The sequence below is a fragment of the Abramis brama genome, assembly GCF_963993115.1.
Source record: "Abramis brama genome assembly, chromosome: 6".
Lineage (NCBI taxonomy): Eukaryota > Metazoa > Chordata > Actinopteri > Cypriniformes > Leuciscidae > Abramis > Abramis brama.
In genome coordinates this window covers 18157935-18172863 of record NC_139968.1, presented here as the reverse complement: position 1 = coordinate 18172863, position 14929 = coordinate 18157935, and positions in this window count along the sequence as shown.

The window sequence follows — 14929 nt, the reverse complement described above, 5'->3', positions numbered from 1 at the left end:
ACATCAATTAAGCAGTTGTCTACTGCTTTGGATGAGGAAATACAATTGGTCATAAAATAGGTACGAAATAATAAGTTGGTTCTAAACTTGATAAAAACCAAAAGCATTGTGTTTACATCAAATTGCATCAAAGGCTGAGTGCATCAAAAGTTAAATTTGTCTGTGAATGTGCCTATTGAACAGGTAGAGGAAATAAGACTTCTTGGAGTTATATTAGACAGTAGGCTGAAGTGGTCAAAACAGATAGAATATAGAGGTTTGTCAGTTATTAAGAGATGTGTAAACTTTTTACCACAACACTGTTTTTCTAAAATTGTGCAAACAATGGTTCTTGCTTAGATTATTGCCCAGTGGTGTGGTCGAGTGCATCAAGTAAAGACAAAAAAAATTGATTAATTGAAAAATTACAATTAGTCTAGAACAGAGCAACTCGACTCACTTTAAACTGTAATAGAAGGGCTAATATAATAAGAATGCACTGGTGAAGGATTGTCTCTCTGCTTTGTTTTATAAGAAATATTTCTGTCTAGAGTTCCTAATGTCCTGTACTCTCAACTTTTGTATAATAGTACTTGTCATAATTTTAACACCAGACATGCATAAAAAGGTTGTTTTTTATTTCCTGTTTCGAAAACCACTGCTAAACAACGGACTGTAATGTATAGAGCAGTGGTTCTCAACTCCAGTCCTCGGGACCCACTGCTCTGCACATTTTGGATGTCTCTCTTATCTGACACACTCAGTTCAGTTCATGGAGTCTATCCTAACGAGCTGATGATCTGAATCAGGTATGTTAAATAAGGGAGACATACACAATATGCAGAGCAGTGGGTCCCGAGGACTGGAGTTGAGAACCACTGGTATAGAGGAATGAAAATATGGAATGATTCACCATTGATATTACATATTTTTTAACAAGAATTTATATATATATATATATATATATATATATATATATATATATATATATATATATATATATATATATATATATAAAACAGTCTCTGGTTGGGCATACCTGACGTGAAGAGGCTCAGACAGGGCAGGCCTGTCGTGAGGAAGCTCTAGAGGGGTGGTCTCGGCAGGACGAGACCCTGGACTCAGCTGTTTTCTGGACTAGGGGTACATGTCTTCTAGACACTTGAGAATGGACTACCTGCAACTACTGAAAATGCTGTTGCCTCATGATTGCAGTGAATGTCACTACTTCCGTCTATCTTTTTGTCATTAGATATACACTCAAAGTAAATAATATCACCATAACTTCCCTCCTCTGTAATCTCCCAATCACTTTCCAATCATAGTAACAACAAGCTACAACCCAATTTTCCTCAAAAAGAAGTTTATAATATAAATTGGTCTCTATGAGCAGGCGGCAGAGAGAAAAGTCTGAAGGGACCGTCTGCCTGAGCTCACAACAGGTTTAGCAAAAGAACGCAAACATCTTTGCTAGAGGATACAGAAGTTTTGCGAGGGAATGCAAACAATTAAAAAATATATAGCCTACTTTTTTCTCCCATTCCCAATTTTTCTCCATCACCATGTCCATTTAGGGGCTCCAAACATTTCATACAATATATAAAGAGAATAAAAAGCATAAAGCACATTTACCCTTTCTCGCAAGTATACAACACTGTTGCTCCAAAAACAAACTCTGTTAAGACTAAAATCACCATTTGCTGTGACCCCTGGGTGACTGCATTTTGTCTCTGCAGAAATCAAATAAGTTTTACTCTGCATTGTAACATTGATTTAATAACCATAAATGATGCACATGGTCGCTCAATGGATGTCTTCCATTGTCATTTTTCACATTTTAATCAATACATTCCAGTATAACCTGTCGTGCAGCTCAGCTTCACTGTTTCACCATCATTGTATAACTCTTTTGCAACTGGTTCTGTGTATTTATAGTTAATATCTGCTATATGACATTCTGAGAAGCACAAACAAATGTTACACAAAGACATTTTGTACATTAAATGCTGAAGCACATGCAAAACTAGGCAACACTTTCTAAATCTACAGTTTGGGAAGTGCATATAATATAACATTTATATTCAAGTCAATAAAATATCAATTAAAAAGACATTCAAATAAATAACAACAACAAAAAATCACTTGCCTTGACATCGAGCACAATTTAAGGAAAACAACCAAAAGACGAAGCTGAGGAATTTTACAGGAACTCTCATTTTGATCTCAATTCTATGTATATTTGTTGGTCTGTCTCTGATACTCGTGTCTGTTTGGAGATCAACAAGTTAATCATTTATCAAAGTCAAAGAGAGGGTTTTCTTTTCACTCTGTGCACAAGCAATATTTCATATAAGTGAAAAAATAAATAAAACAAATCTTATCTGATGCAGCATCTCTTATTTGCCATTGTTAACCTTTCCTGTTTCTGTTTCCTAACCGTGGTTGGGAGACACAGGGGAGATCCGTCTTCTCCAGGGCCGGAAGTTCTCCTCCCGGGGTTAACTCCCTAAACTTCACGCTGTTTAGTGTGATGGTAGCATATAAAAACAAAGAGGCCGTCTTGCCGAAGAGTTTAGGTGCTTTATTTTGCTGGCTGCACTGAAATACACTGCACATAGACTAGCTAACTACCTGCACTGGTCACCGTATCACTCTCACACACTCTCATCTAGTGATGGGCGGATCGATCCTTAAGTATCGATACTTCGATACTGACGTGGTATCGAAAAGGATCGATCCTCACATAAAAATATCGATCCAAATGTGTTTTTTTACCAGTAATTTTTTATTAATTTAGCACGCAATTCAGTGCATAAAATAAGCTTCTAAGTGGAAAAATAATCGAATGTTAGCGGATAATTGTGTAGGATCATTTATATACTGTCTATGTGTAGGATAGAACTTTTTCTCCTAGTCATCTGGATACAAGACGAAACCAATCAATCACAGAGAGCGTTCGATGCTGGTGCTTCGCTGAGCTCACAGGCCCAGTGCGTTTGGGAAACGAAGCCTTGCTTAGATGACAGAGAAACAATCGGGTTATTTCGCAATAAACAAACCAAAAGTGTACATAACGGTTCAAAATGTTGACGTCAGTAAGATTTTTTTAATGAAATTAATATTTTTATTCAACAAGGATCGATGCATTAATTTGATCAAAAGTGACAGTCAAGGTAGACTGTTAAAAAAAAATCTACTTCATATAAATGCTGTTCTTTCAACTTTGTTCATCAAATATTTCTGTATAAATGTATCATGGTTTCCACAAAATTATGAAACTGTTTTCAACATTGATAATAATAAGAAATGTTTCCTGAGCAGCAAATCAGCATATTAAAATGAAATATCATCATGACTGGATTAATGATGCCGAAAATTCAGCTTTGATCACATGGATAAATTACAGTTTACTATGGCATAGAAAACAGATAGCCTATGTTAAATTGTAATATTACAGTTTTTACTGTAGGCTATTTTTGATCAAATAAATGCAGAAGAGAATTAAAAATCTTACAGACCCCAAACTTTTGAACAGTAGGCTAGTAGTAGGCTAGTACTATAATTAGGGTAGTTTTGTAAAAGTCACTGACTAATTACTGGCGAGTTGAGAGCACAAAATATTTAGGGCTAGTAGTTATGAAAACGTATTCAGATTTAGCATATTAATGATGCATTCACCTCATAAATCATGACACACGGCTCTAGCACAGGAAAGTGCATACAAGTTCAAGTGCATGCTTTTAAAATAAAAAAGTATTGGTATCGGTATCGATATCGATATCGGTGATACTGGCCCTGTATTTACTTGGTATCGGATCGATACCGAAATTTGCAGTATCGCCCATCACTACTCTCATCCGCTGCTTCGCGGGGATCAGACAGGGGGGAGGGGCGCGCCTCGGACACGCGCACTCACTCACTCTCATTCACACACACACACAGAGCTGTCCTAAACTAAACACATTGGAGACACATCCCACAACACTACCCCCACCATGGACTGGAAATTAACACTAATTCCATTCCATCTAAATATACTTAGCACACACTCTCTATATCTGTAGGCCTAAAATGTGAAGAGATAGCTGTGTCCCAAATAGTATGTAAATCCAAATAGGTAGGTTATACTAATTTAACAAGTGTCTAAACAGTGCCAAAAGTTCTACAGCTCATTCAACAGTGAACACAGGAGTGAAAAATTTATAGAAATGCAATAGTCTCTAATAAAACATAAGAGTACATCACCTTTTAAATCCTATTCTTCGGTGACCAGAGGTAATACTGTCTGACTAAAGCCCTATTCGCACGGGATTAGTATTACCTGGTGACCTCTAGTAATTTGTAATAATTGCGGAGGTTGTCTGTGATCTTAATCCCGTGCGAATCGGCCATGTCTGTAATTTGTAAAGTAAAAATTCCCCCGCAAATGACCTACCATATTTCGCCGAACACCGAGGTCCTGTGATAATATTAGTCCCGTGCGAATCGGCATCTCTGTGATTTGGCGGGGTCGTATATCATTTTTAAAGGTTTTTGTTTCCTGTGCGCTTTTTTATCCATCTTTCGCGAATAATGGAGTGTTTTGATAGTATTTTGGGTGCTGGGTCATATCGCTATACACCATTCAACTATACACAATTTGCATAAAGAGAAAGCTGACAACCATCAGAAGAGCAAAAAGAATGATTAGATGGAGATGAATGACACAGCAGCATGCGGTAAGGAACATTATTCTGTTTATGACGATCTCATGAAAGGCCTATACCACAAATTTAATTTCTCGTGCTATTTATACGCCAAAAATGTTTGTTTTTTGTTTTTTGTTTTTTTTCGTGCATATGCTACGCACTATAAATTTTAGGATTAGGAGTGTGGAGTGCGTGCGTATTACACGCCATAAAGTGCGTATCATATGCACGCGAAAACTGTATCACATACACGCAAAAACTATTTTTGCCATATAAATGGCACGAGAAATTAAATTTGTGGTATAGATACGCACTTTCATGAGATCGGGCTGGATAAGTCCGTAAAATCAAGTAAAAATCACAGGCTTCGTTTATCCCGTGCGAATGCGCCACACGAAAATCAGATCTGGGTGGGTAATTTCTAAATCACACGTGGTCCCCAGATAATACTAATCCAGTGCGAATAGGGCTTTACAGTAATAATCAAAACATACATTGGATGCAATAAAGTGCAAGCATGTAAAAGCATTGAAAAACTCTTCGACTTTTTTTTTTTTTTTTAAACGTGAACAAGTGCTTTTTGTAGAAAAAGTATAGAACAAACTAGACTAGAGTCCAAAAACGTTAACTTTAAAGTCTCTAGTGCAAATATGAACTGTCATAGGTGACTCACTCAGTGACCCAGTCCCCATACCGTAGTGGTCCTCGGCGCTGACGTTGGGGCCGAGGTTCGCGCGGAGACTTGCGGTGTGGCCCTCCTACCGCACCCCCACCATGGTCAAGTACCACATGGGAAGGAGTGGATGGAAGAGACCCGATCATGTGAGTGTTAGTAGCAGGTGGAGTGGACGGCCGGGAGTCGCTGGGGCCATCACTCGAGGCAGTAGAGTAGAGGCTGTGCAGGCCGAGATCCTCCCGGTCTGCTGGGTGCCCGTCCACAGCTGGTGGCAGGATTTCAGAAGGTGTCCAGTTCTGGGATTGGTCCAGGACCCAGGTGTTGTCCAGGGGCTCACGGCTGCGGTAGCATTTGAGTTGATCATGGTGGACGACTTTGACCTTAGCTCTGGGGCCCTTTTGGATCCGGTAGACTAGATCGTCTAAATGCCCCATAACAAAGTAAGGTCCTTCGTAGGAGGGAAGGAACTTTTTTACTTTGTTTTTGACATGACGTGTTCCTTTGATGAGATACCACACCGCATCGCCGACTTTGTACTGTGTGTGACAAGCGTTTTTGTCAAATTGTCTTTTTGCACGCGTGACCGACTCACCAAGGGCTTCTCGGGTGATGTTGTGAGCCAGTTCCAACCGCTCACGCATTTGTTGCACATACTTGGGGGCTGAAGGTGCATGGTCAGAGTCCGCGGGCAAACCAGCCACAAGGTCCACTGGCTCACTTATTTCACGGCCGAACATCATGAAATTGGGGGTGAAACCAGTAGCGCTGTGCTTGGTCGCTCTGTAGGCCATAACTGCATATGGGATCATCAGGTCCCAATCCCAGTGACAGTGTTCTGCAGTGGAGGCCAGGATCTTTTGGAGTGTGGCGTTGAAACGTTCAACTTGGCCGTCGGACTGCGGTCTGAATGGTGTAGTGTGGGTTTTGTCAATGCCAAACAAACGGCACATTTCTTGGAATACCTCTGATTCAAAATTGCGTCCTTGATCGCTGTGCAGAGAGTGAGGCATTCCAAAGCGACACACCCATTCAGTTGCAACAACGTTTGCCACGGTCACAGCCTTTTCGTCAGGGATTGCGAATGCTTCAGTCCATTTTGTGAAATACTCCTGTATTACAAGTATATAACTGTTTTTACGTTCTGTCTCATTGAGTGGGCCCATAATGTCCAGTGCAATGCGCTCCATGGGGGCTCCAACTCTGACAGTTCCCATGGGTGCTTGTGGAGTCTTGTGGGGTCTGGCTCTGCATGCGCAGTTTGTACAAGTCCGGCACCAGAGGGCCACATCTTCTCTCATGTGGTACCAGTAGTATCTGGTTTGAAGTCTGGCCACAGTCCTTTCAATACCAAAATGTCCACCTACTGGCCCTTCATGCATTTGGCACATCACATCGGGTTGCATTTTGCGGGGAAGAACAATTTGAGGATAGAACTGTGTGTCGTCTAAACAGTAAAAGCGGCAGACCAGTACTCCATCTCTGAAGTACAGTCTTCTCCATTGACTCCAGTATGTTTTGGTGGCTGGGCTGCATGGGGAGACTGTGACCCACGGGGGCCGCTTACTACTGACCTCTAACCAAGCTCTGATTGGTGCAATGTCTGTATCAGCAGCTTGAGCCTGGCGCAACTCCTCTATAGTCCAGCCAGGAAACAGTCTGGTCTTGTTTGTGTTTGTCACATAAATAATCTCTGTTTGTTTTAAAATGTCTGTGTTGGTGACATTGGCATCGCTTACCCCCACCGGACTCAGCAATAGGGAGCTGGTGTTCACACTGAATTGCTTGGTGACTTGTGGTTCTCCGCTGCGAGGAAGGGTCCTGCAGATTACAAGGACAGGACTGGCGGCAGGGCCTGCAGGAGAGATTGTCAGCATTTGTGTGTAAGCGACCTGGGCGATGGATGATTTCAAACTCGTACTCCGCTAGCTTCTCAAGCCACCGGGCTAACTGACCTTCCGGCTCTTTCATTCGCGTGAGCCAGCGCAAGCTGCTGTGGTCGGTTCGTACCTTGAAAGGCCTCCCAAGTAGGTATTGCCGAAAATGGGATGTGAAATCGACAATGGCTAGCAGCTCCCGTCTCGTAGTGCAATAATTCTGTTCAGCTTTGGCTAGTTTACGGCTGCCGTACGCCAACACCCGTTCTGTGCCACCCTGCAATTGCGACAGAACAGCGCCGATACCGGTGTCGCTGGCATCGGTGTCCAGGATCATTTCACCATGGTCCAGAGGATAGCCTAAGACAGGGGCTGTGATGAGGTGGTGCTTGAGCGTGTCGAAGGCGGCTTGGTGTTCAGCGTGCCACTGGAAGTGTGCATTCTTCTTTGTCAGGTTATGTAACGGTTCGGCAATGGAGGCAAAGTCTTTCACAAACCTGCGATAGTAGGAGGCGAGGCCAATGAAACGTCTGACCTCTTGGACTGATGTGGGAGTGAGCCAAGCTTGGACTTTGTTGACTTTATTGGGGTCAGTGGCCACACCGTGCTCAGACACAATATGACCTAGATAGAGTGTCCAGCGTGTCTTGGATGCGGGGAAGCGGGTACGCGTCGGTGATGGTGTGGTTGTTGAGCGCCCTGTAGTCGATACAAAGGCGATAAGTCCCATCCTTTTTACGCACCATAACGATCGGTGAGGCCCAACTGCTGTGGCTGCGTGTGGCGATGCCGCTCTGGAGGCCCTCACTGATCTGCCGTTCTGCGCTTCGCTGCTTTTCCCCAGCCATACGACGAGGGGGCTGCTTCACCGGAGGTCCCGGCCGGGTTATGATGTCATGCTGCACAAGACTGGTCCGGCCCAGATCGCCAGGTCCCCTGGAAAAGACACTTTCATAGGCACACAACAGGTTAGATAGTTCAAGTTTTTCACTGTCATTAAAGTCAGTGGAACTCTGGGCATAGAGCTCCTGGAGGTGCTCTGGAACTGCAGGGGGGCTGGCTGGAAAGTCTGCCGCTGTGGGAACACTGGATGAGGGCAGAGCTTCAGCTGGCTGGAGGAGGCCTGCAATGGCACCTTCTTTAATAGTCACAGCCTTGTTGCCAGGGTTAAAAAGGCGTAATGGAACGATGTTGATGGGCTGTGCGTTGACTAGGGCTCTGGCAATGAGTACTTTGTGCTTTTCAACGAAGCCTTTTGTGGGGCTAAGCATCATGTCTCCCTGAGCTTCTCTGCAAAAGTGCACGTTGCCCTTGACTAGGTACTCTTGTCCCGCTTCAACCACAACAGTTCTGGCTACTCTTACAGCGTGTGACTTTGGAACAGTTTCTGGGTGAAAGTAGGGCACTTCTTCTCCAAACAGAATTATGCGGTGCTTACCGAAATCAAGGCGGGCCTCAGCTTGGGTGAGGAAAGGATGGCCAAGCAGCACCTCATTGCCCTCTATATCCGCTACAAGGAAGTCCACTACAGCTTGACGGTTGTTGATACTGACCGCTATCTTGGCCTCACCGAGCACTGGCACGTCTCCTGGTCCCACCCCGAGCAAAGTCTCTACGGTGGATGACTGAAGCGGTGGTCTCACGTCTTGGTGAATGGCGTTGTATTGGTGAAGGGGCAGCACGCTCCTCCGCGTTCCACTGTCCAGGACTGCACATACCTCCAGCTCAGATATGCGCATGTGAATGTTCATTTCACGATTCTGGCTTTTAAGGTGGAACACATTGGTCAGCGGGCTTTCTTTGGCAGCGCTTGAAAGGAAAGTCTTTGTATTTCTTTGAGGGGACGAGCACTGGCTCTGTTTGTGACCCCAACCATTACAGTTATAGCAGCGAATGTCACCCTTTTTAAAGTTCTTGTGCTGCTTTAGTGTTTTTGCGGATGTGCGTGGGACAAAGTGATTGGGTGATGGGTTAACTGCAGAGGTAATGGTAGTCACAGTCTCATTTTTGTCTCTTTCCCTGACAACAGCGGCCCGGGGCCTGCGTTCAGTGAGGTTGCGGGCCCCTGGCTGCATGATGCTGGTGACATAGGAAGCAGCTCTCTTGGTAGTGTCATGACGGTGGGCTATCTCGTAAGCTTTGGCTAGTGTAGCTGGACGTTTTTCTAACAGTCTTTGAACTAGCTCTGCATCACCCAGGCCGTTTGTGAAAACTTCAACAGCTATAGCGTCTTGCTCAGCCTCTGACCAATCACCATAAGCTACAGCTACTTTTCCATAAATGTCATCTCTGAACACATGAAGCGCCTCGCCAGATTTATGCACTCTCTGCCTCAGCTCTACTGCTACAGCCGCTGCATGATCTGAAGAAGGGCCATAAGCAGTTTCGAGTTCCTCCAGCAGGCGGCGGTAGTCCCATTTGGATGAACGAGGGTTTCTGTGGACGATGGCGCCTGCAGCTCCGGTGAGGCAGAATTTCAGCTGAATGGCCATTGTTTTGACTGACCAGTGATTTGCCTCTGCGCAGCTCTCAAACCTGTGCAGAAACTCTCTCCACGGTGTGCTGCCGTCGTACTGGCCGGGACGTAGAGTGGGGACTCTCTCTTTGGGGTTATAGTCCTCATCACTGTCCGACAGAGGAGGCTGACGGGACGCAGAGCGGCTCTTACGTGTTGGAGATGAGGGACAGGGCTGGCGCAATGGGAAATGTCCATGTTTTACAGTCATGTCACACAGAGCTGTCCTAAACTAAACACATTGGAGACACATCCCACAACACCATTTAAACACACCAAAAGAAATGTTACTTTAGAGAAGTCAGAATTCTTGAGTCATAGTTGTTCAACACATGAACATGAAGCAAAGGTCCAACATGCATGTTCACCTCTGAACTCTTTAATTCTGTTAATGTTTTTCATGTTCTCCGTGAATCAAATCATAAAGTACATTATGTGGTGAATGAATCTGCCCCATAATGAGTGAGATCGAAGAAGATTCACAACAGTTTTGAAGAAGAGTTTGAGCCTTAAAGTATTTGACTGACTGTGCTTAAACTGTTGTTGTCTCTTATGACCTAGTAGATCGTAAAACCGTTGCCACTTATGGTCTCTACGATCAGCTTAGCTCCCGATGCTTTTGGGAAACGCAGCGGAGACCTGAATCAGCCTTTCGTGACATTTGAATTATCCGGTGTAATGCGATCTCATGCAGAATGCAGAGCAGTGATTGGAGTAAACGAGTTTCTTCTTGTTAATAATGCGCACAGAACCGCTTAATGAGAGACGCTGAAATTAACACATCATGTGGCAAGCGCGCGCTTCATGAAACAAATCGCACTGATTTCTCTGTCGTCTGTTCAACACAGCACTGTTGTGTTTCAGAGATATGGTCGTCGTAAGAGTGCGTTGTTTGCGTTCCCTTGCATGCATTTTGCTACAACGCAAAACATATAGCCTATATAAAAAGTATTTCACATGTACACACACGAGCACGAAAGCGTTTTCTGCGCTGAACAACGCAATGAGTTTAACAACACTCGCAGCATAAATATTAGTATTGAAATTCTAGGTCCTGGGCCTACTGTCAAATAAAATTATTAGTCTATTATATTTTTTTTAAATTCTGATTTTTGTCATATCAAACCTTTGGTTATGATTAAGCTTAGGCTACTTATTCTTTTTCTTTTCTTTAAATTTGTTCTGCCATGTCTGGTAAATAAGTTGAGGCTGCAGACAAAAACTACTCAGTATTCTTCACATTATTTCAACAGCCATTAGGATGTTAGGCTCTCAATTTTTGATAATGTGCCAAAAGTTTGTATTGCAATTAAACTTGTCATTCATACTATAACAAGGAAAAAAACTGCTCCAAAGAGAACTAACGCCTCCCACCCCACATTCATGCTTTAAAATTATTTTATATTTTGGTGGGTCTTGAGATAGATTATTCTTGTCTAGTTGGGTCCTGGAATGGAAAAGTTTGGGAACCCCTGTACTAAAGGCATACGATGCTTTTGGGAAACGCAGCGCCTTTTGTAAGATTTGAATTCTCCTGTGTAATGCGATCTCATAGCGATTTCTTTTAACGTTGGTACATCGTGCAAAATGTTTGTGTGTGTGTCATTCCAACCCAGTCTCACGGCAGTTCGTGACATAGTAACGAAATTTAATCTATTGATTCGTGTTCGTGGACACGATTTTCCCCATTTTTTCGTGTCAGTCAGCACGACTTTCAATCTAATGTATTTCAATGGGACGTATTTTTCGTGCCTGCACCACGTTTTTCTTTCGAGAGCACAGTATTGTTTTTTCTCAATTGTTATTCATTTTGCAAACTTTAAGAGCTACATTACTCAATATTTAATCAAGAGATTTTAATCCTCGTTTTTATTGCTTTATATTCGGTAGACTACTCAACATTAATCTATTTATTCGTGTCCAAGGGCACAAATATCCTTCTTTTTTTCGTGTCACTCAGCACGACTTTCAATGCATTTCAATGGGACGTATTTTTCGTGCCTGCACCACGTCTTTCTTTCGAGAGCACACTATTGTTTTTTCTCAATTGTTATTCATTTTGCAAACTTTAAGAGCTACATTACTCAATATTTAATCAAGAGATTTTAATCCTCGTTTTAATTGCTTTATATTCGGTAGACTACTCAACATTAATCTATTTATTCGTGTCCAAGGGCACAAATATCCTTCTTTTTTTCGTGTCACTCAGCACGACTTTCAATGCATTTCAATGGGACGTATTTTTCGTGCCTGCACCACGTCTTTCTTTTGAGAGCACACTATTGTTTTTTTCTCAAATGTTAGGCTATTCCTTTTGCAAACTTTAAGGGCTAGGCCTACATATTACTCAACATTTAATCAGGAGATTTTAATCCTTGTTGTATTGCTTTATATTCGGTAGGCTACTCAACACGAATTGATTCGTGTCCATAGGCACGAATTTCCTTCTTTTTTTCGTGTCACTCAGCACGACTAATCTAATGTATTTCAATGGGGCGTATGCACCACATCTTTCTTTTGAGAGCACTCTATTGTTTTTTCTCAGATGTTACTATTCCTTTTGCAAACTTTAAGGGCTACATTACTCAACATTTAATCAGGTGATTTTAATCCTTGTTGTATTGCTTTATATTCGCTAGGCTACTCAACACGATTTGATTCGTGTCCAAGGGCACGAATTTCCTTCTTTTTTTCGTGTCACTCTGCACGACTTTCAATCTAATGTATTTCAATGGGGCGTATGCACCACATCTTTCTTTCGAGAGCACACTATTGTTTTTTCTCAAATGTTAGGCTATTCCTTTAGCAAACTTTAAGGGCTACATTACTCAACATTTAATCAGGAGATTTTAATCCTTGTTGTATTGCTTTATATTCGGTAGGCTACTCAACACGAATTGATTCGTGTCCAAGGGCACGAATTTCCTTCTTTTTTCGTGTCACTCAGCACGACTTTCAATCTAATGTATTTCAATGGGGCGTATGCACCACATCTTTCTTTCGAGAGCACACTATTGTTTTTTCTCAAATGTTACTATTCCTTTTGCAAACTTTAAGGGCTACATTACTCAACGTTTAATCAGGAGATTTTAATCCTTGTTGTATTGCTTTATATTCGGTAGGCTACTCAACACGAATTGATTCGTGTCCAGAGGCACGAATTTCCTTCTTTTTTCGTGTCACTCAGCACGACTTTCAATCTAATGTATTTCAATGGGGATTATGGGGCGTATGCACCACGTCTTTCTTTCGAGAGCACACTATTTTTTCTCAAATGTTAGGCTATTCCTTTAGCAAACTTTAAGGGCTACATTACTCAACATTTAATCAGGAGATTTTAATCCTTGTTGTATTGCTTTATATTCGGTAGGCTACTCAACACGAATTGATTCGTGTCCATAAGCACGAATTTCCTTCTTTTTTCGTGTCACTCAGCACGACTTTCAATCTAATGTATTTCAAAGGGACGTCTATTCCGTGCCTGCACCACGTCTTTCGTTGCAACATGGTCTCACCCCTATTCGTCACATGCCGTTTGGTCATTTCCCCCTCACGTCCAAAGCCGACGTTGAGGGTACCCCCTATTCGTCACTTGACAACGGAGAGGGTCGTCCGATAGATTTGAGTGCGAATCCCTCATCTTTGAATTTTGAACTTTGATTATTTTCCTAACCCTAACTCTTTTTCCTCTCTTTTTATATAATTTTGGGCTACATTAAAATTGCATAATTACAAGACGGTAGCCTATATTTTCTATATGCTTAAAACATTCCAAGGTTCATTTAGGTGGGATATTTTATAATTTTCGATCACATATTGTGGTAATTTCCCCCCTCACGTCCATAAGCCGACGTTGAGGGTAGCTTGCTGAAACTCTTTTCTAAATCGGTAATATCACGATTTTTCCTCTCTTTTTTATATTATTGTGGACTACATTAAAACGACATAATTGCAGGACTGCATATTTGCTGTAGGCTTAAAACATGCCTTAATTTATTGTGGGATATTTTATAATTGTCGATGGTATTTCAATTTGCAATGGCTTATAGTGAGCCTACTTTTCTTTTCTTTTTTTTCTGCGCCAAAAAAAAGAAAAGAAAAAAAGAATAGCCTACTTTTATAGAACTTTCATCTCAATACTGATTATGAAGTTGTAATAAATTAATTATATAGCCTACTGCAGACATGTTTATATTACTTTATATGGACATATCCTTTGGCAAAGAGATGGATGCATTCTGGGAAGTGATATGTGTTTAAATGTAATGGCTACATACTCGTTTTTCCTTCACTTGGACATTTATGCTGACCCCTTTAAAAGTTTGAGCACGGATATAAAATATTAAGACTGTACTTTTTAATTATGATTGATATTTTGGCGCAATTTTGTGCAACACGTCACTGTGTGCGACCATCGGAGAAACCATTGCCCAGCGCGATTCCACCACGGTAAGTCGCTTACAACAGTCTAATAAGCAAGATGAATTCATAAGCATTATTTACACGTCCAAAATGAATAAAATTACGAGTTTATATAAAAAAAAACATGTTCTAAGCCTAGATATAGGTTCTAGATGTATATATACAAAATAAAATTATGAGTATTTCCACATAAAAAAAAAAAAACATGTTGTGATATATATATCACAACATGTGTTTTTTTATGTGGAAATACTCATAATTTTATTTTGGACGTGTAACTGCTTATTGAGAATTTTTTGGGGGAATAGTAATTGGGGACATTTAGATGATGTGATTTTCTCTCGATCATCGTGGTTCACACACAACGTCACTGTAATGTGTTAGTAATAACAATATTATCACTTGGTCTAACGTTATACTGCACATAACGCTGCCTTTAAATCTGGGATGGCGAACCCCTAGACACATGTTACGTGCCATTAAAAAAAAATGTTACGCGACTTTTAACAGTAGCACAGGAAATAGGAACAACGTGAATCTGTATTTATTTATCCTAAGCATTTACAAGAAAATGGGAATCACTCAATATTTGGGTACACTTTTTAAATCTTATATCAACATAACACTACATAATTAACATTTTCTGTTGTTCTCCCTGCAGATCCTGTCAAACATATCACCTGTCGAACCTATCCGAACCTGATTTTCAAAACCCAAAGGCACTTTTAAGAGCCAACCTCTATCTCTTCATTATTTTCTATCTTACATCCTCTCT